This window comes from Medicago sativa, chromosome 6 (genome assembly GCF_051527215.1).
Source record: "Medicago sativa cultivar Bolivia chromosome 6, Bolivia_mono, whole genome shotgun sequence".
Taxonomy (NCBI): Eukaryota; Viridiplantae; Streptophyta; class Magnoliopsida; order Fabales; family Fabaceae; genus Medicago; species Medicago sativa.
Genome location: NC_140754.1, coordinates 68,604,094 through 68,616,758, shown reverse-complemented (window position 1 = coordinate 68,616,758; position 12,665 = coordinate 68,604,094). Strand labels below are relative to the sequence as shown.

Sequence of the window (12,665 nt, the reverse complement as noted above, 5' to 3'; positions counted from 1 at the left end):
TGCTAGGCCATTTTATGCCCTTTTTAGTGAAAGAAAATGGTCAAAAACGAGTAAAATCCGTAAATTGACAAGGAAATTAACCTAACCCCCATTTTGGCCGTTTTTGAAAATTCTAAAATCAACTATGGAAGTCATAGATATGCTCGTTAGATTTCCTAGGAACTATTACATGGTTCGATCCGATAAGGCTAGGCCACTTTATGCCCTTTTTAGTGAATGAAAAATGATCAAAATCGAGTAAAATCCGTAAATTTACGAGGAAATTAACTTAATCCCCATTTTGGCCATTTTTGAAAATTCTAATATAAACCATGGAAGTCGTAGATATGCTGGTTAGATTTCCTAGGAACTATTACATGGTTCGATCCGATAAGGCTAGGCCACTTTATGCCCTTTTTAGTGAAAGAAAAATTGTCAAAAACGAATAAAATCCGTAAATTGACAAGGAACTTAACCTAACCCCCATTTTGGCCGTTTTTGAAAATTCTAAAATCAACCATGGAAGTCATAGATACGCTCGTTAGATTTCCTAGGAACTATTACATGCTTCGATTCGATAAGGCTAGGCCACTTTATGCCTTTTTTAGGGAGGAAAAAGGGTCTAAAACGTGTAAAATCCGTAAATTAACAAGGATATTAAATTATCCCCCATTTTGGCCGTTTTTGAAAATTCTAATATAAACCATGGAAGTCGTAGATATGTTGGTTATATTTCCTAGGAACTATTACATGGTTCAATCCGATTAGGCTAGGCCACTTTATGCCCTTTTTAGTGAAAGAAAAATGGTCAAAAACTAGTAAAATCCGTACATTGACAAGGAAATTAACCTAACCCCCATTTTGACCGTTTTAAAAATACTAAAATCAACCATGGAAGTCATAGATATGCTCGTTAGATTTCCTAGGAACTATTACATGCTTCGATTCGATAAGGCTAGCCCATTTGATGCCCTTTTTAGTGAAAGAAAAAGGATCAAAATCGAGTAAAATCCGTAAATTTACAAGGAAATTCACTTTACCACCATTTTGGCCATTTTTGAAATTTCTAAAATCAACCATGGAAGTCGTAGATATGCTCGTTAGATTTCCTCGGAACTATTACATGCTTCGATTCGATAATGCTAGGCCATTTTATGCCCTTTTTAGTGAAAGAAAATTGTCAAAAACGAGTAAAATCCGTAAATTGACAAGGAAAATAACCTAACCCCCATTTTGGCCGTTTTTGAAAATTCTAAAATCAACCATGGAAGTCATAGATATGCTCGTTAGATTTCCTAGGAACTGTTACATGCTTCGATTCGATAAGGCTCGGCCACTTTTTGCCTTTTTTAGGGAAAGAAAAAAGGTCAAAAACGAGTAAAATCCGTAAATTAACAAGGAAATTAAAGTAACCCCCATTTTGGCCGTTTTTGAAAATTTTAATATAAACCATGGAAGTCGTAGATATGTTGGTTAGATTTCCTAGGAACTATTACATGCTTCGATTCGATAAGGCTAGGCCACTTTTTGTCTTTTTTAGGGAAAGAAAAATGGTCAAAAACGAGTAAAATCCGTAAATTAACAAGGAAATTAACGTAACCTCCATTTTGGCCGTTTTTGAAAATTCTAGTATAAACCATGGAAGTCGTAGATATGCTGGTTAGATTTCCTAGGAACTATTACATGGTTCGATTCGATAAGGCTAGGCCACTTTATCCCCTTTTTAGTGAAAGAAAAATAGTCGAAAACGAGTAAAATCCGTAAATTGACAAGGAAATTAACCTAACCCCCATTTTGGCCGTTTTTGAAAATTCTAAAATCAACCATGGAAGTCATAGATATGCTCGTTAGATTTCCTAGGAACTATTACATGCTTCAATTTGATAAGGCTTATGCCTTTTTTAGGGAGCGTAAAATGTAACACCCTATTTCTAATAAGCGATAAAAAGCGCGAATATACAACCATATTCTAGAAATAGATGCTAAGTCTTCAAATAAACCACAATACATACATGCATAAAGATCATGTCACATCACATAGCAGCGGAACATATACATATAATCCATAAACAACTCCCAATCTCAATATAATAAAAGTATATTCTCCATATCTCAAATACCACAATATCTCAACTCCAAAATACATTATCGATAAAGCAACATGCAAGAACTATCCTAGATCAGAGCCCTAATCTAGACACTTGCAAATAAAGAGGAACTCCACTCCTCGGCATCATCAAGCAAAACAGACTAAGCATCCTGCACGCCGTCTACCCATCCATACAGAGAGGTAGGCGGTCCACCACAGACCACTGAGGGTTAGCATTACATCATATATGTATATATACATATACAAATATCACCTCATCATTATTATTAAAATAACCAACATCAATTGATTCACCAAGTGTATAAGCACAAACAATTAAGACATGCAATTAGAGCATAATACAATTATTCACAAAATTCACCAATGTACATATACATCCATCCACACAATCACAACATTCACCAAATTTCACCAATACACAAATTCACCAAGTCATATATTCAATTATGACACGACTCATCAATTATTCAAATGCATGCAATGTTCTAGACTCTTCTCTAGATGCATGTGGTACCAAAACACCTCAAGGTCGTCACCTTCGATGCAACAAAAACATCGTACTCACCTCAATTGGATATAAAATCCGCCACCATCAGTCTTGGATATAAAATCCACCACCATCAGTCATGAATGCATGAACATATGACTCGACTCAATGCATATGTTCACACAAACAATAATCACCTCAACATCACTAATATTTGTATATATGCAATCATCAGCAATTCACCACCACATAACATATATACAGTCACCAACAACATTCACAATACAAGCAACATATAGTTGTCACACACATATACATCACCAATCATCTCCACATAAATCAATATATAGTTGCCACATTTCCACATAATTCTTTACAATCCAAAATAAAGGAACAAATACAACATATGATCACAAGCATCATATTCATCACTCAACAACCATTCATACATCATCTCATAATCATATTAATCTATCCATAAAGGATTCATAAGCAATTGGCTGTCAAAAATCATTTTATACCAAGTTCGTCTCCAAAAATCACAACATTGAAAATAATTGAGCACCTAAGCCAAAACCAAGTAAACGAGCTCAATTGCCTATGCCATGTATCCTCACAAGTCACAAATATGTGCAGTAGAGGTTACATAAGCATTTCATCGGCCAAATACGATGAATTCATAAAAATCACAAAGTTCGTCTCACCGAAACACTTTTCAAGAAATTTTCCATTTTCTATGCAAAACAAGTTAAATCCCTCACCTCATAGTTTAAATACTACTAAACACCTTAACTGAACTCATAAAACATAAGTTTGAAGTTTGGAAACAATCCAAAGGGTTTGGGTCGATTTAGAAATAGTTATGCGGATTTTTCGTAAAATTCTCTCTAAGACCTCCTCGGAGTATTTGCCTCATAACTCAAAAACCAAGAATCATTTTCAAGTCAAACCAAAGCCAGTGGAAAGCTAACAAAATTATCTACAACTTTCATGTTTACACCGAATGCCAATTCAAAACAGAAACGAGGGAAAAAGACGCAAGAACGCGAAACAGGGGATGCTGCCACTGTGCAGCTCGCCGTGGCGAGTAAATCTACTCGCGAGGCGAGTAAGCTCACCGGAAGCACCTCCTGCTCGCCTCCAACTCGCCTCTCACTCGCTGTGGCGAGTTGGGACAGTCCTGTTACGAGAAAAACTCACTTTTTCACCCCAAAACCCCAATTTTGACTTCCCAAAGCTCAAATTTGATCCCAAAGTTTGTCTAAACATTTCTAAACATGAAAAGACACTCAATTCCATATAAAATTTGCCCCAAAACATTCTCTAAACAAAAATCATCATTTGACCCATTTTTCATCAAATATTCAAAAACAACACAAAATCATCCAATTATGATTACCCAATGTTTTATTCATCAACAACAACATATATCAGCAACAACAGTAGCTATATCTCATGAATTTACCAACAATTCATCACAACAACATCTCATATCACCATTTTTGGACAAAAATGCAAAGTATACATATAACCACCACTTAAGCATGTAATTTCATCACTAACAACTCAATTATCATTCAAATTACATACTCAAACATTGCATCAAAACATGTACACGAATTTGAAAACAAATAGGTTCAATTCAACAATTCTACAAAAATGGGTAAAGAGAAAAAGTTGTGAATTATGGTTGAAACCTAACCCTCTTACCTCTAACACCAAGATTCTCTAACCCAAGCTTCAATTTTGCTCCTAGATGTTGAATCCCTCTTTGCCTTCTAACCCTTGTTGTTGTTGTTGCCTCTAGTCTCTATCTCTATCTCTTTCTCAAATGAAATGAAATGAATAATGTTTGTAAAACCTAGTTTTACCAACAACTAGAGTTTACATACTATCTCTACTCAATTGGGCTTATCTCTTAAACCTTAATGGGCCTAACCCATTTCTATTCTAACACCCCAAAATGTCACTACTCTCTTAATGGTAAATTATAACACTAACGGTCACTTAATGGTAATTAAAATAATTACTACCCCCTCTCCAGTAACTTGGTAAAATAATACTCTTACTAAGCACTACAAAAAAAATAATAACTTTCTGCAAAATTACAAAATTGCCACTGCCCTCAAATGACCAAAACGCCCCTAAGTTCACAATGACTAAAATACTCTTCTACACCGAATTCTACAATTCCCAACCAAAAATACACACAGAGGCAAATAATCACATAAGAGCACATATAACACACATAAATAAATAATAAAATAAAACTAGCGAAAATCGGGCTGTTACAACTCTCCCCCACTAAAAAGAATTTTCGCCCTCGAAAATTACCTGAAGGAAACAACTCTGGATACGCAACTCTCATCCTACTCTCCGATTCCCAAGTGGCACTCTCACCGGTCGGTCCAACCCAAATCACTTTAACCAAAACGATCTCCTTGCCACGCAAACGCTTCACTTCACGATCCTCAATCCTAACTGGCCAGGTCTCAACGGTCAAATTATCCCTTACTTCCAAATCATCCACTTGAATCACATGAGACGCGTCATACACATACTTCCTCAACTGAGACACATGAAACACATCATGAAGATTCGACAAATATGGCGGTAACGCAATCCGATACGCCACAACCCCAACCTTTTCAACAATCTCAAAAGGTCCAACAAAATGAGGAGTCAACTTCCGACACTTCAAAGCAAGTCCAACACCAGTTACAGGATTCACTCTCAAAAACACATGATCACCAACCTGAAACTCAAGGTCTTTCCTCCTCTTATCATGATAACTCTTCTGCCTACTCTGAGACGCTCTCATCTTCTCTTGGATCATCTTAACCTTCTTGGTCGTCTCTTGCAGAACTTCCGGTCCTAACAAAGCACTTTCTCCTGACTCATACCAACACAAAGGAGTTCTACACCTCCGACCATACAAAGCCTCAAACGGTGCCATCCCGATACTAGAATGAAAACTGTTGTTGTAAGTGAACTCAATCAACGGTAAACATTCAACCCAACTGACACCTTGCTCTAAAACACAAGCTCTCAACAAATCTTCCAAACTCTGAATAGTCCTCTCCGTCTGACCATCAGTCTGGGGATGATAAGCAGAACTCAACCTCAACTTAGTTCCCAAAGAATCTTACAAACTCTCCCAAAACTTAGAAGTAAACCTCGGATCCCGATCCGACATAATACTAGAAGGAACACCATGCAATCTAACAATCTGCTCAATGTAGATTTCAGCCAACTTCGCCACAGACATACCGGTCTTAATAGGAACAAAATGTGCCGACTTCGTCAACCGATCAACAATCACCCAAATAGAATCAAAACCCTTAACAGTCTTTGGCAACGCTCCAACAAGGTCCATTGAAATACTATCCCACTTCCACTCTGGCACAAACAACGGTTGCATCAAACCTGACGGCTTCTGATGTTCAATCTTAGACTTCTGACACACCAAACAAGCATACACAAACTCTACAATATCCTTCTTCATTCCAGGCCACCAAAACAACTTCTTCAAATCCTGATACATCTTAGTCGCTCCGGGATGAATACTCAAACTACTTCTGTGACCTTCTTCCAAAATCTGCCTCTTAAGCTCAAGAACACTTGGTACACAAACACGATCACGAAACATCAAAACACCGTTCTCATCCAACCTGAAGTCTCCACCCTTACCTTGGTTAACCAACACCACTCGATCCACAAGTTCCACATCTTCCTTCTGGCCATTCTTAATCTCTTCCAATATATTACTTGTCAGCTTCAACATTCCCAACCTCACACCATCTGGCGTCAACTCACTCACCAAACTCAAATCTCGAAACTGTTCAATCAACTCCAACTCTTTCACCATCAAAGTAGACATATGTAACGACTTCCTACTCAAAGCATCAGCAACAGCATTCGCTTCCCAGGATGGTAACTCAACTGAAAATCGAAATCCTTAAGATACTCCAACCATCTCCTCTGCCTCATATTCAACTCCTTCTAGTCAAACAAATACTTCAAACTCTTATGATCACTGAACACTTCAAACTTAGAACCATACAGATAATGCCTCCAAATCTTCAACACATACACAACGGCTGCCAATTCCAAATCATGAGTTGGATAATTCTTCTCATGCACTTTCAACTGCCTCGAAGCATAAGCCACAACCTGACGATTCTGCATAAGCACACCACCAAGACCCATCTTAGAAGCATCACAATACACAACAAAAGATTCCTTCGGATTCGGCAAAATCAACACTGGAGCTGAAGTCAACCTCTTCTTCAACTCTTGGAAACTCTTCTCACACTTAGCATCCCAAACATAAGCTTGTCCTTTCCGAGTCAACTGCGTCAATGGCAACGCCAACTTAGAGAATCCCTCAATGAACCTCCGATAGTAACCTTCCAATCCAAGGAAGCTTCTAACCTCAAATACGGACTTAGGTGATTCCCACTGCAACACTGCATCAACCTTCGACGGATCCACGACAATACCACCTTTAGAAATCACATGACCAAGGAAACTCACTTCCCGCAACCAAAACTCACACTTCGACAACTTAGCAAACAACCTCTTCTCCTTCAACACTCCCAACACAATCCTCAAATGCTCGGCATGCTCTTCTTCAGACTTAGAATACACCAAAATATCATCTATGAACACCACCACAAAACGGTCCAGAAAAGGATGAAATATCCTATTCATGTATTCCATGAAGACACCTGGCGCATTAGACACTCCAAATGGCATCACAGAATACTCATAGTGTCCATACCTCGTTCTGAACGCAGTTTTGGATATATCTTCCGCCTTTACTCTAATATGATGATATCCTGACCTCAAATCAATCTTGCTAAACACTTCTGCACCAACCAACTGATCCATCAAATCATCAATCCTCGGAAGCGGATACCGATTCTTGATTGTCACCTTGTTCAACTGCCGATAATCCACACACAACCTCATGCTTCCATCTTTCTTCTTAACCAATAACACAGGAGCTCCCCACGACGAAACACTTGGCCTGATAAACTGCTTCTCGAGCAGCTCTTCCAACTGCTTCTTCAACTCACCCAACTCTAATGCAGACATCCGATACGGCGCAATCAAAATAGGACTCGTTCCAGGTACCAAATCAATTGCAAATTCAACTTCCCTCTCCGGAGGTAACTTGGTAATGTCGTCCGGAAAAACTTCTGGAAACTCTTGCACTACCGGCAAATCACCAACTCCTTTCTCACTACTCTCCTTCAAGGAAGCAAACATCATGAACACACAAGCTTCGCCATCCAAAGACTTCTTCACTTGCTCCTCGGTCAAGAACTTCCCACCTTCCTCAACTACCGGCTTAGAAAACGTTATACTCTTGGTCAAACAATTAATGTTAACACCAAAAGTCAACATCCAATCCATACCAAAAATAACGTCCATATGCTTCAACGGAAGACACACAAGATCCAACTCAAAATCAATGGGAACCTTAACACAAATCACAAACAACTGAGCCTCTGCAGCCAAAGATACCTTCCCTTGCCAGACCCAACGAACCTGAAACAACCTGCTACTCCCCCACTACGCTCAAACCCACCTAAAAGAACGAAACAACACAACAAGTACCGACAGTACTTCCGTACATGTCGCATACAAACAGGAAAATCAACAGGTTTTGGTCTGGACAAGACCGACCACGGCTCTGATACCAACTTGTAACACCCTATTTCTAATAAGCGGTAAAACGCGCGAATATACAACCATATTCTAGAAATAGATGCTACGTCTTCAAATAAACCACAATACATACATGCATAAAGATCATGTCACATCACATAGCAGCGGAACATATACATATAATCCATAAACAACTCCCAATCTCAATATAATAAAAATATATTCTCCATATCTCAAATACCACAATATCTCAACTCCAAAATACATAGTCGATAAAGCAACATGCAAGAACTATCCTAGATCAGAGCCCTAATCTAGACACTTGCAAATAAAGAGGAACTCCACTCCTCGGCATCATCAAGCAAAACAGACTAAGCATCCTGCACGCCGTCTACCCATCCATACAGAGAGGTAGGCGGTCCACCACAGACCACTGAGGGTTAGCATTACATCATATATGTATATATACATATACAAATATCACCTCATCATTATTATTAAAATAACCAACATCAATTGATTCACCAAGTGTATAAGCACAAACAATTAAGACATGCAATTAGAGTATAATACAATTATTCACAAAATTCACCAATGTACATATACATCCATCCACACAATCACAACATTCACCAAATTTCACCAATACACAAATTCACCAAGTCATATATTCAATTATGACACGACTCATCAATTATTCAAATGCATGCAATGTTCTAGACTCTTCTCTAGATGCATGTGGTACCAAAACACCTCAAGGTCGTCACCTTCGATGCAACAAAAACATCGTACTCACCTCAATTGGATATAAAATCCGCCACCATCAGTCTTGGATATAAAATCCACCACCATCAGTCATGAATGCATGAACATATGACTCGACTCAATGCATATGTTCACACAAACAATAATCACCTCAACATCACTAATATTTGTATATATGCAATCATCAACAATTCACCACCACATAACATATATACAGTCACCAACAACATTCACAATACAAGCAACATATAGTTGTCACACACATATACATCACCAATCATCTCCACATAAATCAATATATAGTTGCCACATTTCCACATAATTCTTTACAATCCAAAATAAAGGAACAAATACAACATATGATCACAAGCATCATATTCATCACTCAACAACCATTCATACATCATCTCATAATCATATTAATCTATCCATAAAGGATTCATAAGCAATTGGCTCTCAAAAATCATTTTATACCAAGTTCGTCTCCAAAAATCACAACATTGAAAATAATTGAGCACCTAAGCCAAAACCAAGTAAACGAGCTCAATTGCCTATGCCATGTATCCTCACAAGTCACAAATATGTGCAGTAGAGGTTACATAAGCATTTCATCGGCCAAATACGATGAATTCATAAAAATCACAAAGTTCGTCTCACCGAAACACTTTTCAAGAAATTTTTCATTTTCTAAGCAAAACAAGTTAAATCCCTCACCTCATAGTATAAATACTACTAAACACCTTAATTGAACTCATAAAACATAAGTTTGAAGTTTGGAAACAATCCAAAGGGTTTGGGTCGATTTAGAAATAGTTATGCGGATTTTTCGTAAAATTTTCTCTAAGACCTCCTCGGAGTATTTGCCTCATAACTCAAAAACCAAGAATCATTTTCATGTCAAACCAAAGCCAGTGGAAAGCTAACAAAACTATCTACAACTTTCATGTTTACACCGAAAGCCAATTCAAAACAGAAATGAGGGAAAAAGATGCAAGAACGCGAAACAGGGGATGCTGCCACTGTGCAGCTCGCCGTGGCGAGTAAATCTACTCGCGAGGCGAGTAAGCTCACCGGAAGCACCTCCTGCTCGCCTCCAACTCGCCTCTCACTCGCTGTGGCGAGTTGGGACAGTCCTGTTACGAGAAAAACTCACTTTTTCACCCCAAAACCCCAATTTTGACTTCCCAAAGCTCAAATTTGATCCCAAAGTTTGTCTAAACATTTCTAAACATGAAAAGACACTCAATTCCATATAAAATTTGCCCCAAAACATTCTCTAAACAAAAATCATCATTTGACCCATTTTTCATCAAATATTCAAAAACAACACAAAATCATCCAATTATGATTACCCAATGTTTTATTCATCAACAACAACATATATCAGCAACAACAGTAGCTATATCTCATGAATTTACCAACAATTCATCACAACAACATCTCATATCACCATTTTTGGACAAAAATGCAAAGTATACATATAACCACCACTTAAGCATGTAATTTCATCACTAACAACTCAATTATCATTCAAATTACATACTTAAACATTGCATCAAAACATGAACACGAATTTGAAAACAAATAGGTTCAATTCAACAATTTTACAAAAATGGGTAAAGAGAAAAAGTTGTGAATTATGGTTGAAACCTAACCCTCTTACCTCTAACACCAAGATTCTCTAACCCAAGCTTCAATTTTGCTCCTAGATGTTGAATCCCTTTTTGCCTTCTAACCCTTGTTGTTGTTGTTGCCTCTAGTCTCTATCTCTATCTCTTTCACAAATGAAATGAAATGAATAATGTTTGTAAAACCTAGTTTTACCAACAACTAGAGTTTACATACTATCTCTACTCAATTGGGCTTATCTCTTAAACCTTAATGGGCCTAACCCATTTCTATTCTAACACCCCAAAATGTCACTACTCACTTAATGATAAATTATAACACTAACGGTCACTTAATGGTAATTAAAATAATTACTACCCCCTCTCTAGTAACTTGGTAAAATAATACTCTTACTAAGCACTAAAAAAAAATAATAACTTTCTGCAAAATTACAAAATTGCCACTGCCCTCAAATGACCAAAACGCCCCTAAGTTCACAATGACTAAAATACCCTTCTACACCGAATTCTACAATTCCCAACCAAAAATACACACAGAGGCAAATAATCACATAAGAGTACATATAACACACATAAATAAATAATAAAATAAAACTAGCGAAAATCGGGTTGTTACATAAAAGGGTCAAAAACGAGTAAAATCCGTAAATTAACAAGGAAATTAACTTCACCCCCATTTTGGCCGTTTTTGAAAACTCTAATATAAACCATGGAAGTCGTAGATATGCTGGTTAGATTTCCTAGAAACTATTACATGGTTCGATCCGATAAGGCTAGGCCACTTTATGCCCTTTTTAGTGAAAGAAAAATGATCAAAATCGAGTAAAATCCGTAAATTTACAAGGAAATTAACTTAACCCCCATTTTGGCCGTTTTTGAAAATTCTAATATAAACCATGGAAGTCGTAGATATGCTGGTTAGATTTTCTAGGAACTATTATATGGTTCAATCCGATAAGGCTAGGCCACTTTATGCCCTTTTTAGTGAAAGAAAAATGGTCAAAAATGAATAAAATCCGTAAATTGACAAGGAAATCAACCTAACCCCCATTTTCGCCGTTTTTGAAAATTCTAAAATCAACCATGGAAGTCATAGATACGCTCGTTAGATTTCCTAGGAACTATTACATGCTTCAATTTGATATGGCTAGGCCACTTTATGCCATTTTTAGTGAAAGAAAAAGGATCAAAATCGAGTAAAATCCGTAAATTTACAAGGAAATTCACTTTACCACCATTTTGGCCATTTTTGAAATTTCTAAAATCAACAATGGAAGTCGTTGATATGCTCGTTAGATTTCCTCGGAACTATTACATGCTTCGATTCGATAATGCTAGGCCACTTTATGCCCTTTCTGGTGAAAGAAAAATGGTCAAAAACAAGTAAAATCCGTAAATTGACAAAGAAATTAACCTTACCCCCATTTTGGCCGTTTTTGAAAATTCTAAAATCAACCATGGAAGTCATAGATATGCTCGTTAGATTTCCTAGGAACTATTACATGCTTCGATTCGATAAGGCTAGGCCACTTTTTGCCTTTTTTAGGGAAAGAAAAAGGGTATGTAAAATCCGTAAATTAACAAGGAAATTAACTTAACCCCCATTTTGGCCGTTTTTGAAAATTCTAATATAAACCATGGAAATCGTAGATATGCTGGTTAGATTTCAAAGGAACTATTATATGGTTCGATCCGATAAGGCTAGGCCACTTTATCCCCTTTTTAGCAAAAGAAAAATAGTCAAAAACGAGTAAAATCCGTAAATTGACAAGGAAATTAACCTAACCCCCATTTTGGCCGTTTTTGAAAATTTTAAAATCAACCATGGAAGTCATAGATATGTTCGTTAGATTTCCTAGGAACTATTACATGCTTCGACTCGATAAGTCTAGGCCACTTTTTGCCTTTTTTAGGGAAAGAAAAAGGGTCAGTAAAATCCGTAAATTAACAAGGAAATTAACTTAACCCCCATTTTGGCCGTTTTTGAAAATTCTAATATAAACCATGGAAATCGTAGATA

General features: G+C 37.2%; 1 long non-coding RNA gene across 1 annotated transcript; it reads right to left on the bottom strand.

The window, feature by feature from the left end:
• Window positions 1-1,974: 1,974 nt before the first annotated feature.
• On the bottom strand, window positions 1,975-4,412 carry LOC146916492 (uncharacterized). The gene is made up of 2 exons (XR_015013876.1): window positions 4,287-4,412; window positions 1,975-2,249 (listed from the first exon to the last, which is right to left on the bottom strand). It is a non-coding gene; the product is annotated as an uncharacterized LOC146916492 (long non-coding RNA).
• Between the last annotated feature and the right edge of the window lie 8,253 nt (window positions 4,413-12,665).